This window comes from Suricata suricatta, chromosome 10 (genome assembly GCF_006229205.1).
Source record: "Suricata suricatta isolate VVHF042 chromosome 10, meerkat_22Aug2017_6uvM2_HiC, whole genome shotgun sequence".
Lineage (NCBI taxonomy): Eukaryota > Metazoa > Chordata > Mammalia > Carnivora > Herpestidae > Suricata > Suricata suricatta.
The window spans coordinates 80,628,673-80,648,494 of NC_043709.1; the positions used below are offsets into that span (position 1 = coordinate 80,628,673).

At 39.9% G+C, this 19,822-nt stretch overlaps 1 protein-coding gene across 1 annotated transcript in view; it reads left to right on the forward strand.

The window, feature by feature from the left end:
* The first annotated feature begins 956 nt into the window (after nucleotides 1–956).
* Nucleotides 957–19,822, forward strand: part of LMNTD1 (lamin tail domain containing 1) — a 147,658-nt gene continuing 128,792 nt past the window's right edge. The window contains exons 1-2 of the mRNA XM_029955825.1: nucleotides 957–1,020; nucleotides 8,749–8,850. The gene's annotated coding sequence lies outside the window, so the exon portion shown is untranslated. The remainder of the gene's footprint in view (nucleotides 1,021–8,748; nucleotides 8,851–19,822) is intronic.

The window sequence follows — 19,822 nt, forward strand, 5'->3', positions numbered from 1 at the left end:
TGAAAGGAGCTTGATTGATTAGGAAAAGAGGGAAAAAGAAAAGAAAAGGAAAGAGAAACAAAACAAAAACAAACAAAAAGTTTAAAAATTTGAGAAAATGAATACAATGAAATAGAATAACTTGAAATGATGAAAGTAAAATAGAATTTGAAAAATTTACCAAAAAGTAAAAAATTTAGTCAAAAAATAAGGGAAAATATTTTTAATAAAAATGAAAAATAAAAATAAATTATTTTATGTTATTTATTCTATTACTTTTCTGTAAAAGACAAGAAACGAAAAAGAAAGAATAAAAAAGAAAAAAGAAAATTGAATAGATGGGCCAGCGAACAGACTGAGAAATGATTACTAGTACATCATTTTCCCCTAGAAGTCAAACTATGACGCACTTTTTAGTCCTTAAAACTCACCAGGGGAAAAGATGTGTGATATTCCTAAAGAGCAAGGTCGCCCAGATGGGCGGGGCTTAATGTTATGGCTCCGTTTTCCACTAGATGGCGCTGCTTAGCTTACTAAAGTGGATTGTTGTGGGTATGTATGCGCATGCGCAGGAGGAGTGAAAATGGCGTCGTCAACATATCCAGGGTAGTATCGATCTTTGTGCTCTTCCTGACCAGAAATGGTGCACCCGTCCTTTGTCTTTGGTTTCAGTCCACTCCCTGCTTTTGCACTGTCTGTAATCACGTCGTCAGATTGCCAGGCAGCACCTCCATCCTGAGTTTTATCGAAATGCTGTATTTCCCGACCCCTCACTTCTTAGGGACTGAGGATTTGTCTCGCTCAGATCCTCTGGGGGAGGTTCTCTCTGAGCAATGGCCGGGTGCAGGCGGCACCCAGGAATGCTAGCAAGACCTTGCTGCTGCCTATGTCCAGATACTTGCAGCTGGGTGCCAGCCTGCCCCAGAAAAGTTTCACGGGATCGCGCAGCAGCAGCAGCATTTCCGGGATTGTGGAAAACCTCAAGTAGCCCGAGGATCTCCCAGACCCACTCTTCTCCTGTGAATTCGCCCTTCCCTCAAGGTATTTTGAGCTACGGAGTTTCAGATTCTGTGTGCTGTCTGTTCATAGAGTCTTAATGGAATTTAAACCGTCTCCTTTCTCCTGTCTCTCCTTTTAGATCAGTCCCTGTGGCTGTTTCAACCTTTCCCCCCCTACTTTCTCTCCAGCTGCTTTTTTGGGAGGTACTTTTCCTGTACTCTCCACGCTGCTCCCCCATCTCCCTCCTCTCTGCAAGCAAAAACAGCTCCCTGTCCTCTGCGTCTCCTCTCTCCCCCAGGTCACCTCCCCGTGCAGCATACCTGCTGAGTTCTGTGGTTCAGGGTGTGCAGACTGTTGTGTTAATCCTAGTTTTCTAGGTGTGAAGGATGGTTTAGTGTTGATCTGGCTGTATGTCATGTACACAAGACAGGAAAAAGACTACCTGCTCTTCTGCCATCTTGGCTCCTCCTCTCATATTTTCTAATTAAATTTTTATTGAAAAAAATAAAGATACAAAGGACTGAAATTTGGCTTTCCTCTGAAAATTGCACTTGAATTATACTCCTTCCAAATAGAGGTCATCCTGTTTTCCTCCCTGCTCTTTGTGTCAAGTTTAGAAAGCAATCAACACTTTTTCTACATTCCACTATTTCCTTTTTTAAAAAATCTTTTCAATTTGAGTGTAATGTGATGGAATTGATGATTTAGAAAGACTAGCCTTGGGGTCCCTGGGGGCGAGGGGGTCAGTAGTTAAGTGTCTGACTCTTTATTTCTGCTCAGGTCATCATCTCATATTTTGTCAGGCTCTGTGCTGACAGCATGGAGCCTGCTTGGGACTCTCTTTCCCTCTCTCTGTGCCCTTTCCCACGCACTCTCTCTCCAAATAAATAAATAAATAACCATTAAAAAAAAAAGACCATCTTAGTATCTGAGCAGAGGGTAGATGGGAAGAGAGACTGGATAGGGGAACTAGCCTGGGGACAGAATAAGCTAGGAATCTGGCTAAGAAGGCCTGAGGTGTCAGGTCATCAGGACCAGACGTGAAAGTAGCCGGGCAGCTCTGGCACAAGTGTGGCTTACAAGGATGGATGGGCGTAAAGGCGGGGAGGGAGCTGCTGAGAGTGCGATGCTATGGGGCATCCAAGGAAAAGTGCTCAGAGATCCTTGTGCTGGAGGTTCCTGCTCTGTGAAGGGCCTGAGTTTTTATTCCCTAAAACAGATCGGCTTCTTCATGAGTCCCTAAGCATTGGGAAAGCTAGACAAGATGTAAATGTCACCTTCACTCTTTTAGTTTAAATTATTCAACATTTTTGGGTCAAAGCTCAGTCTTCTATATTTTATTTTATTATTTTGTTTTTCTCTAAAGTCCATAGCATCTGATGATAAGACACTCTCCATCTCTGCCTCTGTCAGTCAGTTTTCATCTCCATGGTTTTGAGGAGCAGAGAGAAGGCCTGTATGGCCAGGGAATGGAAAGTCAGGGGAGGTACTGTGTCAGGTGAGTCTGGAGATGTTGCAGGGACCAGATCACAAGGACCTGGTGGGCTGTGTTGAGAATTTTGGTCCTTATTTCAAGAGCAGTCAGAAACCTTTTAAGGGTCTAAAAAGAGTAAAACAACACTTGATGTATTTTTGTTGTTGTTGTGGGTGTTTTGTTTGCATTGTTTTGTTTTTATAAGAGATAGAGTGTAAAGAATGGAGCTGAGTGGGGCAGGAGCAGATACGGAGCAGCAGGTAGGAGGCCAAGCAGTAGTCAGGGCCAGAGCACGATAGTAGTCTCAACAAGCATGGTGACAGTAAAGGTCGGAATAGGACTTGGAGAAGAAGTGGGCAGAACGTGGGGATTGTTAAAATGGGTTTTGGGAAGTAGGGATCTGGGATGATTCCAAGGTTGCTGCAATTAGCAGTAGAGGTCCTGGTGGTGTCACGGGATTGGGAGTGGAGGCTACCTTAGATTTCCTCACGCGCTGACTCGTGGACACCTGCCTGGTGAATCTAACTGCTGCCGCTCTGCAGACAGGTAACTGTTGCCATGGGAGATAGCTCAGTAACCGGCTACACTGCATGTACCTATTATCCAACTGCCCTGGAGTCTCCAGGCTCTTTGCAGATACTTAACCAATTTCAGAGTAAATCCTTTTCTATTCCTCATACTGAGTTTTAAAAACATTTTCACTCTTTCCATACTTCTAGTCTTATCTTTCCTCCACAGTTTCAGCAGACTACCTTGCCTCTTAACTTACTTAAAAACTATAGAGACCAAATGGTGTGATTTTGCTCACTCTCTCACTTCCACTTAAAAATGTTTCTGAATCTTAAGTTGTTTTCTTTTCTTCTCTCAGTGGGAGAAGAATCCTTGTTCCCTTTCTAAGTTCTCTTCACCTGTGTTCCTGATACACTCCATCCCATTCCTGGAACTTTGTTCATAGACTACCCCAATTTCATGTTAAAGAAAATATTTTTTTCAAGTTCATTATTTATATACCCAATGCAGACAATTCGGAACATACAGAAAGGAACTAAAGTGAATATAAAAATCATCTGCAAACTTATATTACAGAGTAAACCACTTTTGATTTCTAATATATTTTTTAAAAATTCTTTCTACTTTCCCTTAACCTAGAAACATGCTCAAGTCTTCCCTTGAACCCTACCCCTAACCATTGAAAAAAAAAAAACCTCTCTCAGTCTTGCTTCCCTTTCAAGAATGACTGAAATCTCTTTAGTAGCCACCAAACCTTCAGTGCTATTGGGGAGCTTTAAGACACTTCTGGAGTGAAAAAGTTGCCTCAGGCTTGGGAGGCTGAGCTAAGACAGTGTGCAAGACATTGATAGACTCATGTAATCATCAAAACCGTACCTGTGTTTTCGGGACACAGGTGGACATGCCACTATTGCCTCCCTATCCCAGCTGGTTTCTCTTGTATCTTGGATTTGCCTCATGTCTGGTTGTGTATTTTCCCCAACTAACCTTTGTGACCAAACCCATCCATTTCATGGCTTCATTTATTATTCTATATGTGTGACTTCAAGTTGATATCACTAACCAAGACCACTCACTGAAAGCCAGACTAACACTTCGAACTGCCTTCTAGTCACCTCAATATGGACATCATACCAGGAAACTCAATACATACAAAACTAGCATTATTATCTGCCAAACCCATTTCTCCTCTTGTGTTTCCTATTTCAGTTAGTGATATTATTTTTTATTCAGCCAAGGTAAACAATAGGGAGTCATCTTTGATTCTTTACTTTTCCTTAATTCAACATCAAATTCTTTTGACTTAATATATTATTTACTTTTGTGAGGCACATAGCTAAGTGCTTTAGGTGAATTTTCCTAATCTTTCATTATATTCTGCTTAATTTGATTTTACATGTAAAAAAACAGAAACTTGGATTCTTGCAGCTCAATAATGAAGTCAGAATTTGAACTCAAGCCTGTTTATTTCCAAAGCTAGTGTCTCGATGCCTTTTCAGTTTGTTCCCCTCTCTTTTTCCATTGCTGTAGCCTCAGCTCAGATCATCACAGTGGAAGCTCTGCTAGCCAGTCTCCAATTAGTCAAATCATGTCATTAAGAACACTCTTCAATCCTCTCACACACACTCATCACTGGAGACTAATACGAAATGGAATGTTGAACTTTCCTGGTCCCAGCAATTTAGTTGCATACTTACCAAGAAATAGTTGTATTTTGTTCGCAAGCTGGTCAATGCAATTGTACTTTTTATTATGTTACAATATTTAAATAAATACTAGGTAAAGTAATGAGACAGGAGTGTGAAAGAGAACTGTTCTATGAAAATTAAGTTGAGAGCTTTGGAAAGACTAGATGTGAATCTTATAATCCAAATAAGTATGGAGAAGGGGAGCCAAAAATGATTCGGGGAAACTCTCATAAAAATTTATTTAAGATTCTGCACTCCAATTGCCTTTTGCTGCAATTTAAAGAAACAGAAACATGGGTGTGGTTCATGCAGGAAAAATGATACAATACTCCATTTGGCAGACCTGAACTCAAAGAAGGGGCCTTGGGACTCCATTACATAATTGCTGGATGAATGTACTCATATGCATCTTAAGTTACAATATAATATCCAAGGTAAGTATCTTTTGTTTATTATCCTCTGATTTGGTAAGTTTTGCAAATGACTGACCAAGTTTGGTCCCTGATTTCACTGAATGAGAGGCCTTCCACCGTTTTCTCCCATTATCTTCCAAACACTAATGGTACCTTTCCTCTGACCCCCAGGTTGCAGTCATCTTTTCTCCATTCAGTCTGCAAATACGTCTTAGGAGCCTACTAATTAACAGAATTACCTTCTTAAAACACAGATCAAAGCCTCCCTCCTTTGCCCACAATAACTCAGTGATTTCTCGCTTGCCTGCAGAATGAAGCTAAAAGTACTTAGCAAAATATTGAAGACCTGCAATGATCTGCCTTCCACCCACCTGTTTAGCTTCCACTTCCTAACACAGTGCTCTTATCTTCTGAGCATCAGTCACCCACATTCTGGCTGTTGCCCAAACACATGACACCATTCAGCATTCTTTCAGAGAGACCCTGAACTGTATATTTGTATCTCTCATAATTTTATTTATTGTTGAAAATGTAGTTTATGTTGGGAAATACATTGTTCTTAGCAATTATGTAATACAGAAAATGCTAAAGGTATCTGAATAAATTTTACTGAATGAATTTTAGATTGTAAAGTCAAGAGTATTATACAGGACATTGCCTGGGGATTGTGGGGTTAACTTGTCTTTAATAATCAAAAGTTGAAATTTGTCTATACTCATAATAATTTAGGAAAGGTTTAAAAGTCTGCATAAACATAATCTGACTGCCCTATCCAGCTGTCCAATGAGGAAAAGCACCTGGTTCCTAGGTGACAAGTATCAGTGGACTATTGTGTCATACTGTCCTTGCCTGTTCCTCTTATTCACGTTTCTCCCCTGAGAGACTTCTACCTGTGGACAGTCTTAGCTGCCACTCCTACATAGAATCCTGAAATGTTCCTCGCAGCCAGAGCTCTGTGTCAATGCCACTCCTTTTTCTAACTCCTTTTGTGTATTTTCACTTGGCAAAACACCATCCATCATACCAGAGTTTAAAATGGAACTTTTCCAGCAAGCTCACTTTCTTCTGTCTTCTGTGAGTGAGACTACCACCTCCAAGGTTTGGAGTAATCCACAGCTCGTGGGGGCCTGTTTGGCAATTTGCGTTTCCTTAGGCCACAGCTAATTGCCAATTATTTCTTCCCATGAGGACTGAACTTTTAAGGGCTTTGAAAACTGTGAGTGCTTGCACCTTTACAGCCAAACTTCTTGAAATACTTGTCCATACTCACTATAGTCACGTTATCTCCTATTCACTTCTCAACCTAGTGGCTTCTGTCCCCAGACTTTTACTGAAGCCATTCTTATCAAGGTGATGAATTACTGTCTTGGTGCTAAATTTAATGGCCACTGTCTCAGTTGTCAAGCTAACTTGTCCTAGACTTTGATATTCAGACCACTCTTTCAACTTGAAATGAATTCTCCCCTCGGCTTCTGTGACATCTCTCTATCTCTCAGTCTGCTTTGTTGTACTATTCTTTTTAGGTTCCTTTCTTCTGCTCTTTTAAAAAAGACTGTGTCTGTTCTTGAGAGCCCTGAGCCTTCTTGTCTCCTCCCTCTAAACACTCCTTTAAGCAATCGCATCAATTTCCCTGGCTTTAAATACCACTTCTGCCCATGATCACCAAATCTGTGTCTCCAGCTCCATTATTAACCTGAGCTGTAAAGATGTGCATATTTAACTGCCTCCAGATGTGCACAGGCGCATTGACTTTAACCTGCCTGAAGCAGATGTTACAAAAGTGAAAAAATACTCCTCCTACTTGCTTATCTTAGTGAGCGGCACCGTTGAGTATTCATTTGTTCAAGCCATCAATCTTAAAATATAGCTATCAATCTTAACATTTCCTTTTTTATTCCTTATTCTCTAATCAATATCAAAACTCTGTCAACTCTACCTTTGAAACATTTCCTAAATCAAGCCACTCTCCCAATTCCTTCTACACTCTACTGCTCAACACGTGATGATACTTCCATAGATCTCTGCAGCTGTCTTCTAAATGGGATCCCTGCCTCCAGGCGGCAACACACTTCCTCTTTCCAAACACAGGAATTGAATGACACCACTTCCCAACTTTCCTGTCAATGTGTCCACGATACTCTCAGCATTAATTCTAATCTCTTTAATATGGCTGGAGAGCTCTTTGTGATCAACCCCATCTGCCCCTCAAGTCCCATCTTTGCCACAGTCTCACACTCTGTGGTGCTTCTTTAAATTCCCAAGCTGTACCAGTTCTCTACCTGTGGACCTTGGCCATCCCAGGAATCTGCTCCTCTCTGATCACTCTTCTCTCTGCCGTGACTTCTGTACCCTCCCCTTGCAATTTATTCATTCAACATACTTTTGAACAGTTACTATGTACCAGGCATTGCTGTAGGTGCTAAGACCACAGTAGAGAGAAAAGTGGGTATATTGGACTGAAGTCATGAGGCTCAGTGTCTGCCAGACGGACAGACAAGCAGATGTAGGCCACTGCCGACCATTGTGGTGAGGGGTGGACTCTGGGAGTCCAAGGGCCCAGATGAGGACATCTCACTCAGGCTGGGAACAGAAGGCTTCCTAGGGACAGTGTTATTTAGAGTGTTAGACCTGAGACAGAAAAGTAGAAAGGTAAGAAATCAGGGAGTTTAAGAAAGCTCTCAAAGCATAAGCTTTTATCTTTTCTGCTTTTTCTTTTGCCTTCTCACTCTTCCTAACTCTTGTCCCTCACATCTAACAACTTCCATTCTTGGTTGGGTCTTACAGTACCCCTGGAAGCTAACTATTATTTTCCATCACTGTGGCCTCCGTTTTTACAGAAGTACTTCCAGGCCTTCAGCAAACCCACCCACTTTCTTTCTTCAAGTCTCTCCTCAAGGTGAAAATGAAGAAACCTCATTCCATGTAGCAGCCATGTCATCATCCAGCTCTTGGACAAAGCTATCAGCTAACTTGTGGCCAACTAGAGTCAGGTCTAGATATTCCTTTTTTATCCTGCTATACACATTTTCCAATTGTCCATTTTCCTGTTCATATTTTCCAATAGCCCACAATGTCAAATTGTCTATGAGAAAGACTAACCATGATCTTCCCTCATCTTCCAAAATAATGCACAGATCAAGTTTAAGAAGCTTTTTCTCATAGCTTTGAGATTCCTGTCAGATCTTAGGTTCACCAGAATAGAGTGGTGATAAGATTTCTCTTGAGTTTTGTTCCGGGCCATAGCAAGACCTTTTACGTACAGCAGAAATGAACAGTCCGCTAACACAATCCCACAGATCTCTCAACTTCTTACTTTTAAAGGGGTATATCATGTTAAAACTTTTTAGTTCCCTTAGGGCTTGTTATTTTACATAGTTTTCCCATTCAGGAAGTGGCCTCCATTTCAAAAGATTTTAATAAGTTGAGAAATATCTTAGCATAAATTTAAGGCACCACCACTTCCCATCCCCCACCTTCCCACCCAGGGGTAAAGAGGAGGGAGGCTTTACCCATGATTGGTCAGTGGCTGCAGGTGACTCTGCCTTGCATATTCACTCACTACAGCCTTGAAGATTTGGCAATAGTGTTGGTACTTATATATAAAAGGAAGCTAAATACTTCATTTCATTCTTTGTTGGAACATTTTCCTACCCACTTGCAAATAATCTTTTTTTTCCTTTAACAGCTCCTCTCCGAAAAGACCAACAATTGAATATCCATCAGAAGAACAGCAGCTGGAGCCCATAGAGAGACAACAGAAGGCTGGGACCAGAGGCCCAAGTTAGAGGTCAGTGTCCACCAGCTCCTAGTAATTGTCCTCCTAGTCTCCCCAAAGGCCTTCTTAACCGAGGCCAGTGGAAACATCCATTGAATTCCTTATATGTGATAGATAGATAGATAGATAGATAGGTAGATAGATAATATAATTATTTTACACATAAAAGCAGTCATATTTCTGTAACAATGGCTTCATTCAGAGTTTTCAAAAGTCATTCTTTTGGTGACTTTGTAAGCAATCATTTTCTTGGTCTGAAGCCAAAGAGTCAGAACACAAGGCTGCCTTTTTCAAGTTTTGTTGTGGGAAAAAAAAAAGACAGTACCTGAGTGCTTTAGTCACAGGGGCACCTTTGTGATGACACTGGGAACAGTACACCATGTGTCTCTGAGCTGTAAAATCTATAGCACTTTAATCAGTTGTGATGCCCTTTCACGAAGAATTAACCAGTCAATAAAGACAAATTGCAGAAAGGACGGTTTATAAACCAAGATGCAGACGCTTTTATATATCATCTGGCAACTCTTGATAATACAAAATGGCTGGAGATTTCAACAGAGGCTCATCCATTTTGCGAGAGATTCTATGCTTATTGTTCTTTAACATTTCCAGTATATATTTGGATATTTAAGGGCAGAGCTACAGTCTTTGGGATCTGATCAAAGGAGGAAGTTGGGGTGAATAGTGCCAAAATCCAGGTGGTGCCTTGGCCAACAAGCCCTGCACACTGGCTTCTTCTAATCCATATGTATGGGCTAGTGGAAGTTCTTTTTTTTTTAATGGTTTTTATTTATTTTTGAGAGAGAGAGAAAGCGCAAGCAGGGGAGGGTCAGAGAGATTGGGAGATACAGAATCTGAAGCAGGCTCTAGGCTCTGGGCTGTCAGCACAGAGCCCGACACAGGTCTCAAACTCACGAACCATGAGATCATGACCTGAGCCAAAGCCAGACGCATAACTGACTGAGCCACCCCAGGCGCCCCTTGGAAGTTCTGTTTAAGAGGCTGGACTATAGTAAATTGACAAATAATCTAAATATCCAACAATAAAGTACTGGTTGAAAAATATACATAGAATTATTAAATGAAATCATTAAAACAGTAGAATATATGCATAGAACTATTTGAAAAGGCAGGTTATAAAATAGTATATGTCACCCCATTTTTGTGAAAGAAATAAATGTAAATATGCAGAAATGAAAACATACATTATCTATCTATGTAACTATCTAAATATTCAAAGAAAAAATTGGAAGATTATGCACCAAAATGTTGACTGGAGTTATCTTTAGCTCATAAGTTTTGGGGGTTTTTTGGAGTGACTTGGCTTTTATTCCTTTTTCTGATGAAAGTGTACTGACTTCATGGTGTGTGTGTGTGTGTGTGTGTGTGTGTGTGTGTGTGAGAGAGAGAGAGAGAGAGAGAGACAGACAGACAGACAGAGATAGATAGAGATTGAGAGAGGTGGTTATTTTTTGTGTAATAAGAAAAAAATTAAACCCTAAATTGTGGATTGAGGCTTACACAATAAAAACTAATAGTAGTTACTTTAAAAGTGACAAATATTGGGGCACCTGGGTGGCTCAGTTGGTTGGGTGTCCAATTTCAGCTCAGGTCATGATCTCACTGTTTGTGGATTCTAGCCCCACATTGGCCTCTGTTCATGGGCTCATGCCCCTGGTTGGATTCTGTGCTGATAGCTCAGAGCCTGGAGCATCCTTTGGATTTTGTGTCTCCTTCTCTCTCTGTCCCTCCCCTGTTCATGCTCAGTCTCTCTCTCAAAAATAAACATTTTTTTAAAAAGTGACAAATATTTATGAACTAGAAACCTAAAATAGTGTTTAAAACCATCAGGGCAGGCAAAAGAAGGTCTAAATAGTCTAAGGACAAAGTATTTATTCACTGTTTGATTTGCTCAGTTTTTCAACTGCCATCACTATGGCTTTACGACAACATTTTCACAAACCAAAACTAGATGTTCAAGTGAATCATCAATTTAGAAATGTAATTATAAAGTAATCCCACATCTGATATTGATTGTATTTAATAATCCCATTCGGAAGAGTAATACCATATTCTCTTACTATACATGACTTATTACTACAGTGTTCAAAGAGATACAGCACATAAATTATGTGCATTTGTGAGTTATGCATTTGGGGTTCTGCATTAGTTATATTAGGAAAATGAGGAAAACAGAATGTTTAGATGTGGCTTCCATTCCCTGACTTTTCTCTTTGGAAGAATTACATTCTGTCGGTCCTTGAGACAAGAGTCTGAGGCTAAATATTATCAACATATATCAGAATATCTTCAGACATTATACTGGTACAGTTAACATTTATACCAGTTCTGTAAAGCATGTATTTACCAGTTAAGAGACTGAGGCTAATTGCCGAGAAATTAGGAAATGTCCTAATTTCACACAGCCAGGAAGGTGATGGTACCAAAATTTCTACTCAAGTCTTCCTGACCACCAAGATTTTGGTCTTTCCTATTAGGCCAGAGTTATAATGTTCCATGGTGGTGGACTGTATTATTTTTCAAAATTAATCTCTCCATTTCTATAAGATGATACATCCTGCCCCATTGCCTTGAGGCATGGCTGTGTGACCTGGTTTGGCCACTGGAGTGTGAACAGATGTGAGCCGTCGTGATTTTTTATCCATTCATTTGCTCTTTATCCTCTGTCCTGTGAGTGTCCCAAATAAGGAAGCTCCTTCACTATGGGTCAGAGTGTGAAGACATGTGGAGCAAAGCTGGACAGAATCTCAACAGCTTCCAACACAAAGCTGCCAAACTGTGAGCAAGTGTGCATTAATTTTCTGTTGCTGAATTATAGACTACCATAAACTTAACAGCTTCAAACTACAAATATATTTACTCACAGTTTCTGTAGGTCAGGTAATATGGGTGTAGCCCTATTAGATATCCTGCTCATGGTCTCACTGGGCTGATATCAGAGTGTCAGCAGCTATTTTCATTTGGCATTTAGAGTTCTCTTCTGAGCCCACTTGTCATTGGCAGAATTTATTTTCTTTTGGTTGTAGGACGGAAGACTTACTTTCTTGTTGACTGTCGGTGAAGGATTGTTCTCAGTTCCTAGGGGCTGTTCTCAGATTTTTTGAGTGTGGCTCCTCCATATTCAAGCCAGCGGTGGCACATTGAATCTCCCTCCCCTGGCAGATCTCTGACCAGCAGCTAGAGAGAACTCTTGGCTTTTAAAGGGTGCATGTGATTAGGTTATGTTCACCCAGATAATCATCTTCCCTTAAAGTCAACTGATTAATCCACTTAATTACATTAGCAAAATCCCTTTGCCATGTAACATAACATAATCACAGAAGTCACCCCAAAGGATGGAAACCATGGAGGACTTTTTAGCATTCCACCTAACACAAACAGATAATTGTATTGTAAGCCACAAAGACTTGGGGAGATTGATTTTTTTTCCTGCAGCAAACTAACACAGCTAGTTACCTCAACTGCCTGTCTGTGCATATAGCGAAGGGCAAAACTCATAAGGATCAAGAAGAACAAATTTTCACAAAGTGAACACACCTGAACAACCACCACCCAGATTAAACAAACAAAAACAAATAGACAAAAATTAAAAAAAACTATTAACACAGGAACCCCTTTTCCAGTCATTTCCCAGACCCTAAATAACCACAATCCTATTTTCTAACACCATAAGTTATTTCACCTGCTTCTGAGATCTTATGATGGAATCAGACTTCTTCCTCTTAATATTAGATCTAGGAGTTTCATTCCTTTTGTGGTGTGCAAAAATATTCTATTACATAGCTATTCCACAATTTGTTTTTCTATTCTGCTGTTGTTGATATGTAGTTGGTTAGTCTCCAGGTTTTAGCTGTTACAAATAATACTCCTCAAACTGATTTTACAAAACTTCTGTCCCTAACTCTCCCATTCTCTGTTCCTTTCCCTTCCTCTCCCCTCCTTTTCCCTTTCTCCTTCCATCTTTCCTCCCTCCCTCTTTCTTACCCTCCTGCCTGCCCTCCCTTTCAGATGCCTTTATATTTTAGATATAATCTTCCTCTTTTAGAGAGAGGATCCAGTTTGGTTATTGTCATCTTTCAAAATTAATCTTTAAGAACCCCTTTCTGAGAAATGATCAGAAAACCACAATGAATGAATTTAGACCAGGTGAGTAGGGGGCTAAAGTAGGGTCAACAAACAAGATATGACTTCCTACCCTTGGTTTATCTCAGGGCAGAAATTATTTAGGTGAGACCAAGATAATTTCAGCTTCACTCTGAGCAGAGCCATGCAGCATAATGGGAAATAGCATATTTAAGGATCTGAATCTGGTTCCTTTTTCTAGGTGGAAACTTTGGCAATTTACTACTTCTGAGTTTCATTTCATTCATCTATCATGGGGGCACTGAGATTTTTCCATTGAGATGTTTCTGTTCCTTCCCATATTTTTCCCACGTATACAAAAAACAACAGTGCATTTTGCTTCAGCCCAACTCTACCATCTGTTCTCTCACCTCCTCTGCCCTGCTTTTTCCCCCATAAAACTGACCTCCGTTGACTGCATCCATCACCTGGCTCTGTTATTATTTTGCTTCCATTTGGGTTCAGCCAATGGGAGTCACTGGCAAGAGATTGGAGGGAAGGAGGACAAAGAGGGTGGATGATTCATTTGTGCACACACTGCTCCTTCCTTTTCTTACTGCTGTTCTGGGGGGGTGGCTCTCCTCTCAGACCACAGCTCTAGCTGCCTTCTAGCTCCAGTGATGTTTCTGTCCTTCTTGCATTTTAAACCTAACATTGATCATGATTTCCCTTTCATTGGTGCTCCACCATCTTTGGTTTCTTAACTGAGTTCATATCTTTGTAAGTAGTTCCTTTCCTATACACTTTTCAGACCTGAGTCCTTTGAGGGGATCAACCTTTCTTGAGCTGTCCCTGATAATAGAGAAGGGAGCCCAGTCAGATTGCTGATCATATGGGAGAAGAAGAAACCGTGTTAAAAGTTGGAGGCCAAAGAAAATAAGGAGTTTAAAGAACTGGGGAGATGAGTTGGAGTCACTGTGAAGAGTCATAGTGTCAGGAGCAGTTTTCATGGTCCCTGCTAAATACTTTACATGTGTGGCATTTAAGTTTCACAGTGTCCCCCGCCTGGGTGACTCAGTCAGTTAAGCGTCTGACTTTGGCTCAGGTATGATCTCGTGGTTCATGAGTTCAAGCCCTGTGTCAGGCTATCTTGGTGCTGACAGCTCAGAGCCTGGAGCTTGCTTTGGAGTCTGTGTGTCTCTCTCTCTCTTTGCCCTTCCCCAGCCTGCTCACTTTTGCTCTTTCTCGCTCTCAAAGATAAATAAACAATAAGAAAAAGAAATCTTCATAATGCCCCCATGAGTTAGTATGATGACTACTTAATTTGAGAGGTAAGGAAACTATGACTTTGAGTGGTTAAGTGATTTCTTGAGATCACTCTTTAGTAACTGGCAGAACTAAGATTTGAATTTAGGACTTTTGCCTCCCAAACCCATGCTCTTAACCAGAAGGGCTGAAACTTACTCTCTATTGAAGAGACCAGAGCTGTAGTTGACTGCTAGCTTTACACACTTTCAAGACTTAGTATGTGGCATGTTTGGCTATCTTGAAGAGAGAGAGATGGGACAGATAGTTTGGAGATAATAAGCAGAGTTATCTGAGTGTTGAGGAGTCCAGAACTGAAAGGTCGTGGTGGAAGCAGTGGTGTTTCTTCTCTGTGTCACTTTCTCCTTTCACAGCTTTGGCAACTCCCCCTGGAGAAAATCCAGTGTCAGTTGCCTATTGCATAGTGTTCTCCATAGTCATGAGGCTTCTCCCTTTCTGGAATTATCTCCCACCAGTCACACACTCAGCCTGCTCCAATCATACTGACTTATTCTTCTTGGTTCACTTGTTTCTTCATGAACTTGCTTCACTCCTTTTTACTCCTTTGAATTCCTCTTGAGCCTTTTGGACCACTTAAAAGCTACTTCCTTCCAGACAAATTATGTTATTATGTTATCACACACTCCTCCCTCTTCTGAACATTAGCAGTTTGTTTACACTCCTTTCACTGCATAAGTCGTATGCTGCTTGGAATTTTGGTTGTCCACGTTAATCCATTTTTCTCTCCTATTTGACATTAGGAGCTAAAAGGATGGGGAATGCTAATATGAGTAAAACAGAGGTATGAACACTTACCCTAAAGAGGTTAGAACACAAAGAACTCTTACTAGTTCTTTTGTGTATTTTGGCATTTTATTTTAGGTAAATGATGTATTTTGGGCATGTAAGAGGGTAAATGTTGAGGAGAAGGGTTCTTGGAGAAAATGACATTCAGGATGTACCTGGAAGTCTGGTTGGGCTGTCAGCTGTCATCGTTTGGGGAGGGCATTTTATCAAGAGAAAGCAGCATGAGATGGCTTTAAGAATATAATTTCCAGGAGTGCTGGGGTCGCTTAGTCAGTTGGGCATCCAACTCTTGATCTCAGCTCAGGTCATGATTTCATGGTTCATGGGATCAAGCCCCACGGTGGGCTCTGTGCTTGGAGCACTGAACTTGCTTGGGATTCTCTCTCTGCTTCTCCCTTGCTTGTACATGCATGCTGTTTCCCTCTCAAAATAAATAAATAAAAACTTAAAAAAAAGGAATATTGTTTCCATTGTGCATCCCAGGATCTCTGGTGATTAATGAAACTACCAATAGCGGCTATGGTTTATTAAGTGCTTGAGACATGCCAGACATTGTGTCAAATGCTGTTTGTATGTCATTTAATTAAGACCTTCCTCATTATACAGATGAGAAAAGCAAGGCTTCAACAGATTGGTAACTTCTCCAAAGTAGCCCAGTAGTCAGTGGCAGAGCTGACGTTATATACATATCTAGATTAGAGAGTCCAGATGAGGAAATATGGGGCCACACTGCCTTTTTACTTACAACTTGATATAATGCATAATTCTTTATGCATTTTCCACTAACACTCCAGAGAAAACTCTCAAAGAGCCATATGGAGCCAGCATAATCCTCACATAATATTTATAAACTGATAAATTTTTAGGGAATCTAGTTATTTATAATGCATCTCTGAGAACTCTTTTTAAAATTGGCATTTCAGAATAACATCCCATTTATCTTCTATCAAGCATCAAAATTGTGGCTCTTTAATCTGAGGCATAAAACAAATCACAAAATGTCTTTGAGTGATAATACAGTTCTTGAAATATTTTCTAAAAATAAAATATTGTCCCTTGGTAATTATGTTAGTCACCATTCAAACTGAGGTCTTTAAATTCAAAACTATATTTAGTGTGTTAAAAAATGGCCTTGATATTTTTATCAGGATAAAAAATGTGACAGTGCCTCTCAATCCACAATGAAATTAAATTCTGAGATATGAAACTGCCATATGTTATAACATATAGGCAAAATTTGCCAAAAACAATGAGCTTCCATTTTCCAGATGCTCAGATGCTCAAGTAATGACATCAGCACTGGAGTTTCTTGGGTTCAACTTTATAGACTAGTACAAAGTGAAAAGGAAATATCAGTATATTTTTATTTTTTCTTAAATCATACAATTTTTCTCCCTCAGCTGTTATAAAATCTTTCTGTGCCCTGTGCAGGAACAGTAAGTAATGAATTTTCATATTAACAAAATATGACTTGTGCATCAAGATGTTGACAATTACATGGCTTTCAGTCTTGAACTCCATAATGAATTAAAGAGGCAGTCACCATATTGCACTATGTTAGCATATGCGAAAGAGCATTGAGGTAAGGTCAGTTTGAGGTCAGATTGCTAGCAAAGTCTTTAAAAAAGTGAGAGAGAGGGGCACCTGAGTGGCTTAGTCGGTAAGCGTCAGACATCGGCTCAAGTCATGATCTCACAGTCCATGAGTTCGAGCTCTGTGTTGGGCTCTGTGCTGATAGCTCAGAACCTTGGAGTTTCCTTCATCTCCCCCTCTCTCTGCCCCTCCCATGCTTAACCGACTAAGCCACTCAGGTGCCCCCGCCATTTTTTTTAAGTGAGAGAGAGCAAGAGAGACAGAGAGGACCTTCTAAGGATAGTGATTCTCCACTGATTGGCAGAAAGATGGCAGGTGTACTTTAGTTACTAACATGGTACACTTTCTCAGGCCTCTCAGGGGTGTCTTTTATTGAGAGAAACAGCTCTCGAAAACTACAGGAAAATGTTAGCTTTAGTAGAGACCACAGTGCTAAAGATTTTGGGTAAAAAAAAAACAAAAACCCCACATCTGAAAGACAAAGTTTGGAATTGTCTGGGCTTTGGCTCAATTCAGAACTAACAGTAGCCAGAAACAAAATGGCAGTGGAAAATGAAGCCTTTACAATTTTATCGAATTGCTGTTTTATGCGTGCATCAGTGTATGTACTTTAGTGGGCACTGGGGTGGCTCAATGGGCTCAGTGTCTGGCTCTTGATTTCAGCTCAGGTCAGGATCTCATGGTTCCTGATATCGAGCCCTGTGTCAGGCTCCATGCTGAGTGTGGAGCCTGCTTGGGATTCTCTTTCTCTGCTCTTCCCCTGCTCATTCTCTCTCTCAAAAATAAACAAACATTAAACAAAACTAAACAAAATATATGACTAGGAAATTAAACATTTTCCAGATCACATATTCTTGTAAGAAATGTACAGGGCCAAAAATATCTCCCAGAATGACCTCGATAGCTTACAGTTACATTTGACTGAAATTAGACCATAAAGTGGGTAAAAGTTTGATTTGTCTAAAGTACTGTTCATTCCCTAGAAAATACCACCAACATCATAAACATGAGTAGCCTGGTTATCCTACTGAAAAATACATGCGGTGAACAGCCATCCTGGCTTGTCTGGGATTGAGGAGCTCCCCTAGGACAAGGGAGTTTCCATGTCACTGAAACTACCATTAACCTGGAGTAGTTCCAAGCAAAACTGGGTAGTTGGCCACCCTACAATAATATCAAATGTTCCAGGGCGCCTGGGTGGCTCAGTTGGTTAAGCATCTGACTCTTGATTTTGGCTCAGGTCATGATCTCACCTCATAGGATGGAGCGCCATGAGGCCTCTGCCTCAGGTGGAGCCTGCTTGGGATTCTCTCTCTCCCTCTCTCTCTGCCCGTTCCCCACTCATGCTGTCTCTGCCTCTGTTCAAATAAATAAAATTAAAAAAAATTTTTTTAAAGATCAAATGTTTCACTTTCTGTTTCATATGCTAAATTCATATGAAATTTGTGCTAAGAAAAAACAAACAGCTTATTTATTTAATTATTTAAATTTTAGTTAACATACAGTGCAATATTGATTTCAGGAGTGAATTCAGTGATTCATTATTTACATACAGCATCCAGTGCTCATCACAACAAGTGCTCTCCTTAATACCCATCACCCATCTAGCCCATCCCCCCATCTCCTTCTGTCAACCCAGTTTGTTCTCTGTCATTAAGAGTTTCTTGTGGTTTGTTTCTCTGTTCTCTTCCCCCACCCTTCCCATACGTTCATCTGCTTTGTTTCTTAAATTCCTCATCTAAGTGAAATCATATGGTATTTGTCTTTCTCTGACTGTCTTATTGTGCTTAGCACAATACATTCTAGCTCCATCCACGTCATGGTAAGTGGCAAGATTCATTCTTTTTGATGGCTGAGTGGTATTCCATTGTATGTGTGTATGTATAACTCTCTTTATATAATACATCTGTGTATACATAATATAAATATATATATCACATCTTCTTTATCCATTCTTCTTTTTATTTTTAAGCCACAGACTTCTATCTGATTTTTTTAAATTGCAGATTTACTGGGAAACTTAAAGTTAGTGTTTCTTTTGGAAACAAAATAATTCAATGAAGATGTTTTTTCATAGCTCATAAGGAATGATTCAGTCATTTCATTACTTTAAGGGTGTCAAAACTTTTGCTTTCCAAGTGAAATAAAGAAACCAACAAAAAGAAAGCACAAAATGAAATGACTCTTGAAAACTAATTCCGTGAAGAAGCAGCTATAGTGCGATAGTAGCAGGAGTGGCTGATGGGGGCTCTGACCTGGGATATGCTGAAAAGTAGGGCTCAAAGAGGCAGGGAGTCAGCCTAGTATGGGGGCTACAGCAGGTAGCTGAATGTGTGGATCCCTGACAGGAAGTGATGGGATGGGCTGGAGCCGCTCTGTGCCATTTCCTTGGACGGGGGCCTCCTTGACAGAAGGCCAAGCTGCAGTTGGATGGAGAGAATAGGGGAAAGAACTCTAGAAATGTGCACTGAGACCTAATGATCATCTTCTTTCTGTACTTAAGAGCAGCGCTTCAGGCAGTTCTGTTTATTGTATTAGAAGTTCATAGAGCTGAGTGGTTTTTAAAATACATTTTAGAAGGAACATTGCACATGTTTGTGATTTATTCTGATTTAAAATATAAGGTGTTCTATTTTCATTCCTTGCTTTTATGTTGCACTAACTCTACATAAGTGGAAAATGATAAACTTGTGTCAAATGAAAGAAGCTGAATATAAAGCAGAATGGCAATTGTGGTTCTGGTTTTTTTTAAAGAGCATATTTTATATCCACCATGAAAAAAAGGAGGTAAATTAAATTTACTAAATGTTATTAGTTTAAGTTATTTCCAAGTTAGAAAATAAATTTCTATTGTACTTTTTATTATTTTCCATTTCTCTAAAATATATGTGCATTGTTTTTAGAGTAGAAATAATTATTTATCAATAAACATTTTTTTGAGGAAACTAAAACTGTTTACTTTTACATCTTTTAGAAAAATTGATGATATATTTCTTGACTATTGGGTGCAGATAAAGAAGGTATGATCCATACCCTCAAAAAGTGTAACGTATATCAGGAAAGGCAGAATTTTTGAAAAAAAAATAGGTTATGACATAAAGGCCATTGTCACTCAAGTTTATTCACTACAGCAGTAATTTAGTATTCTTTTTTGCCATGTACTACTTATACATATATTGAAAAAAATATATGAATT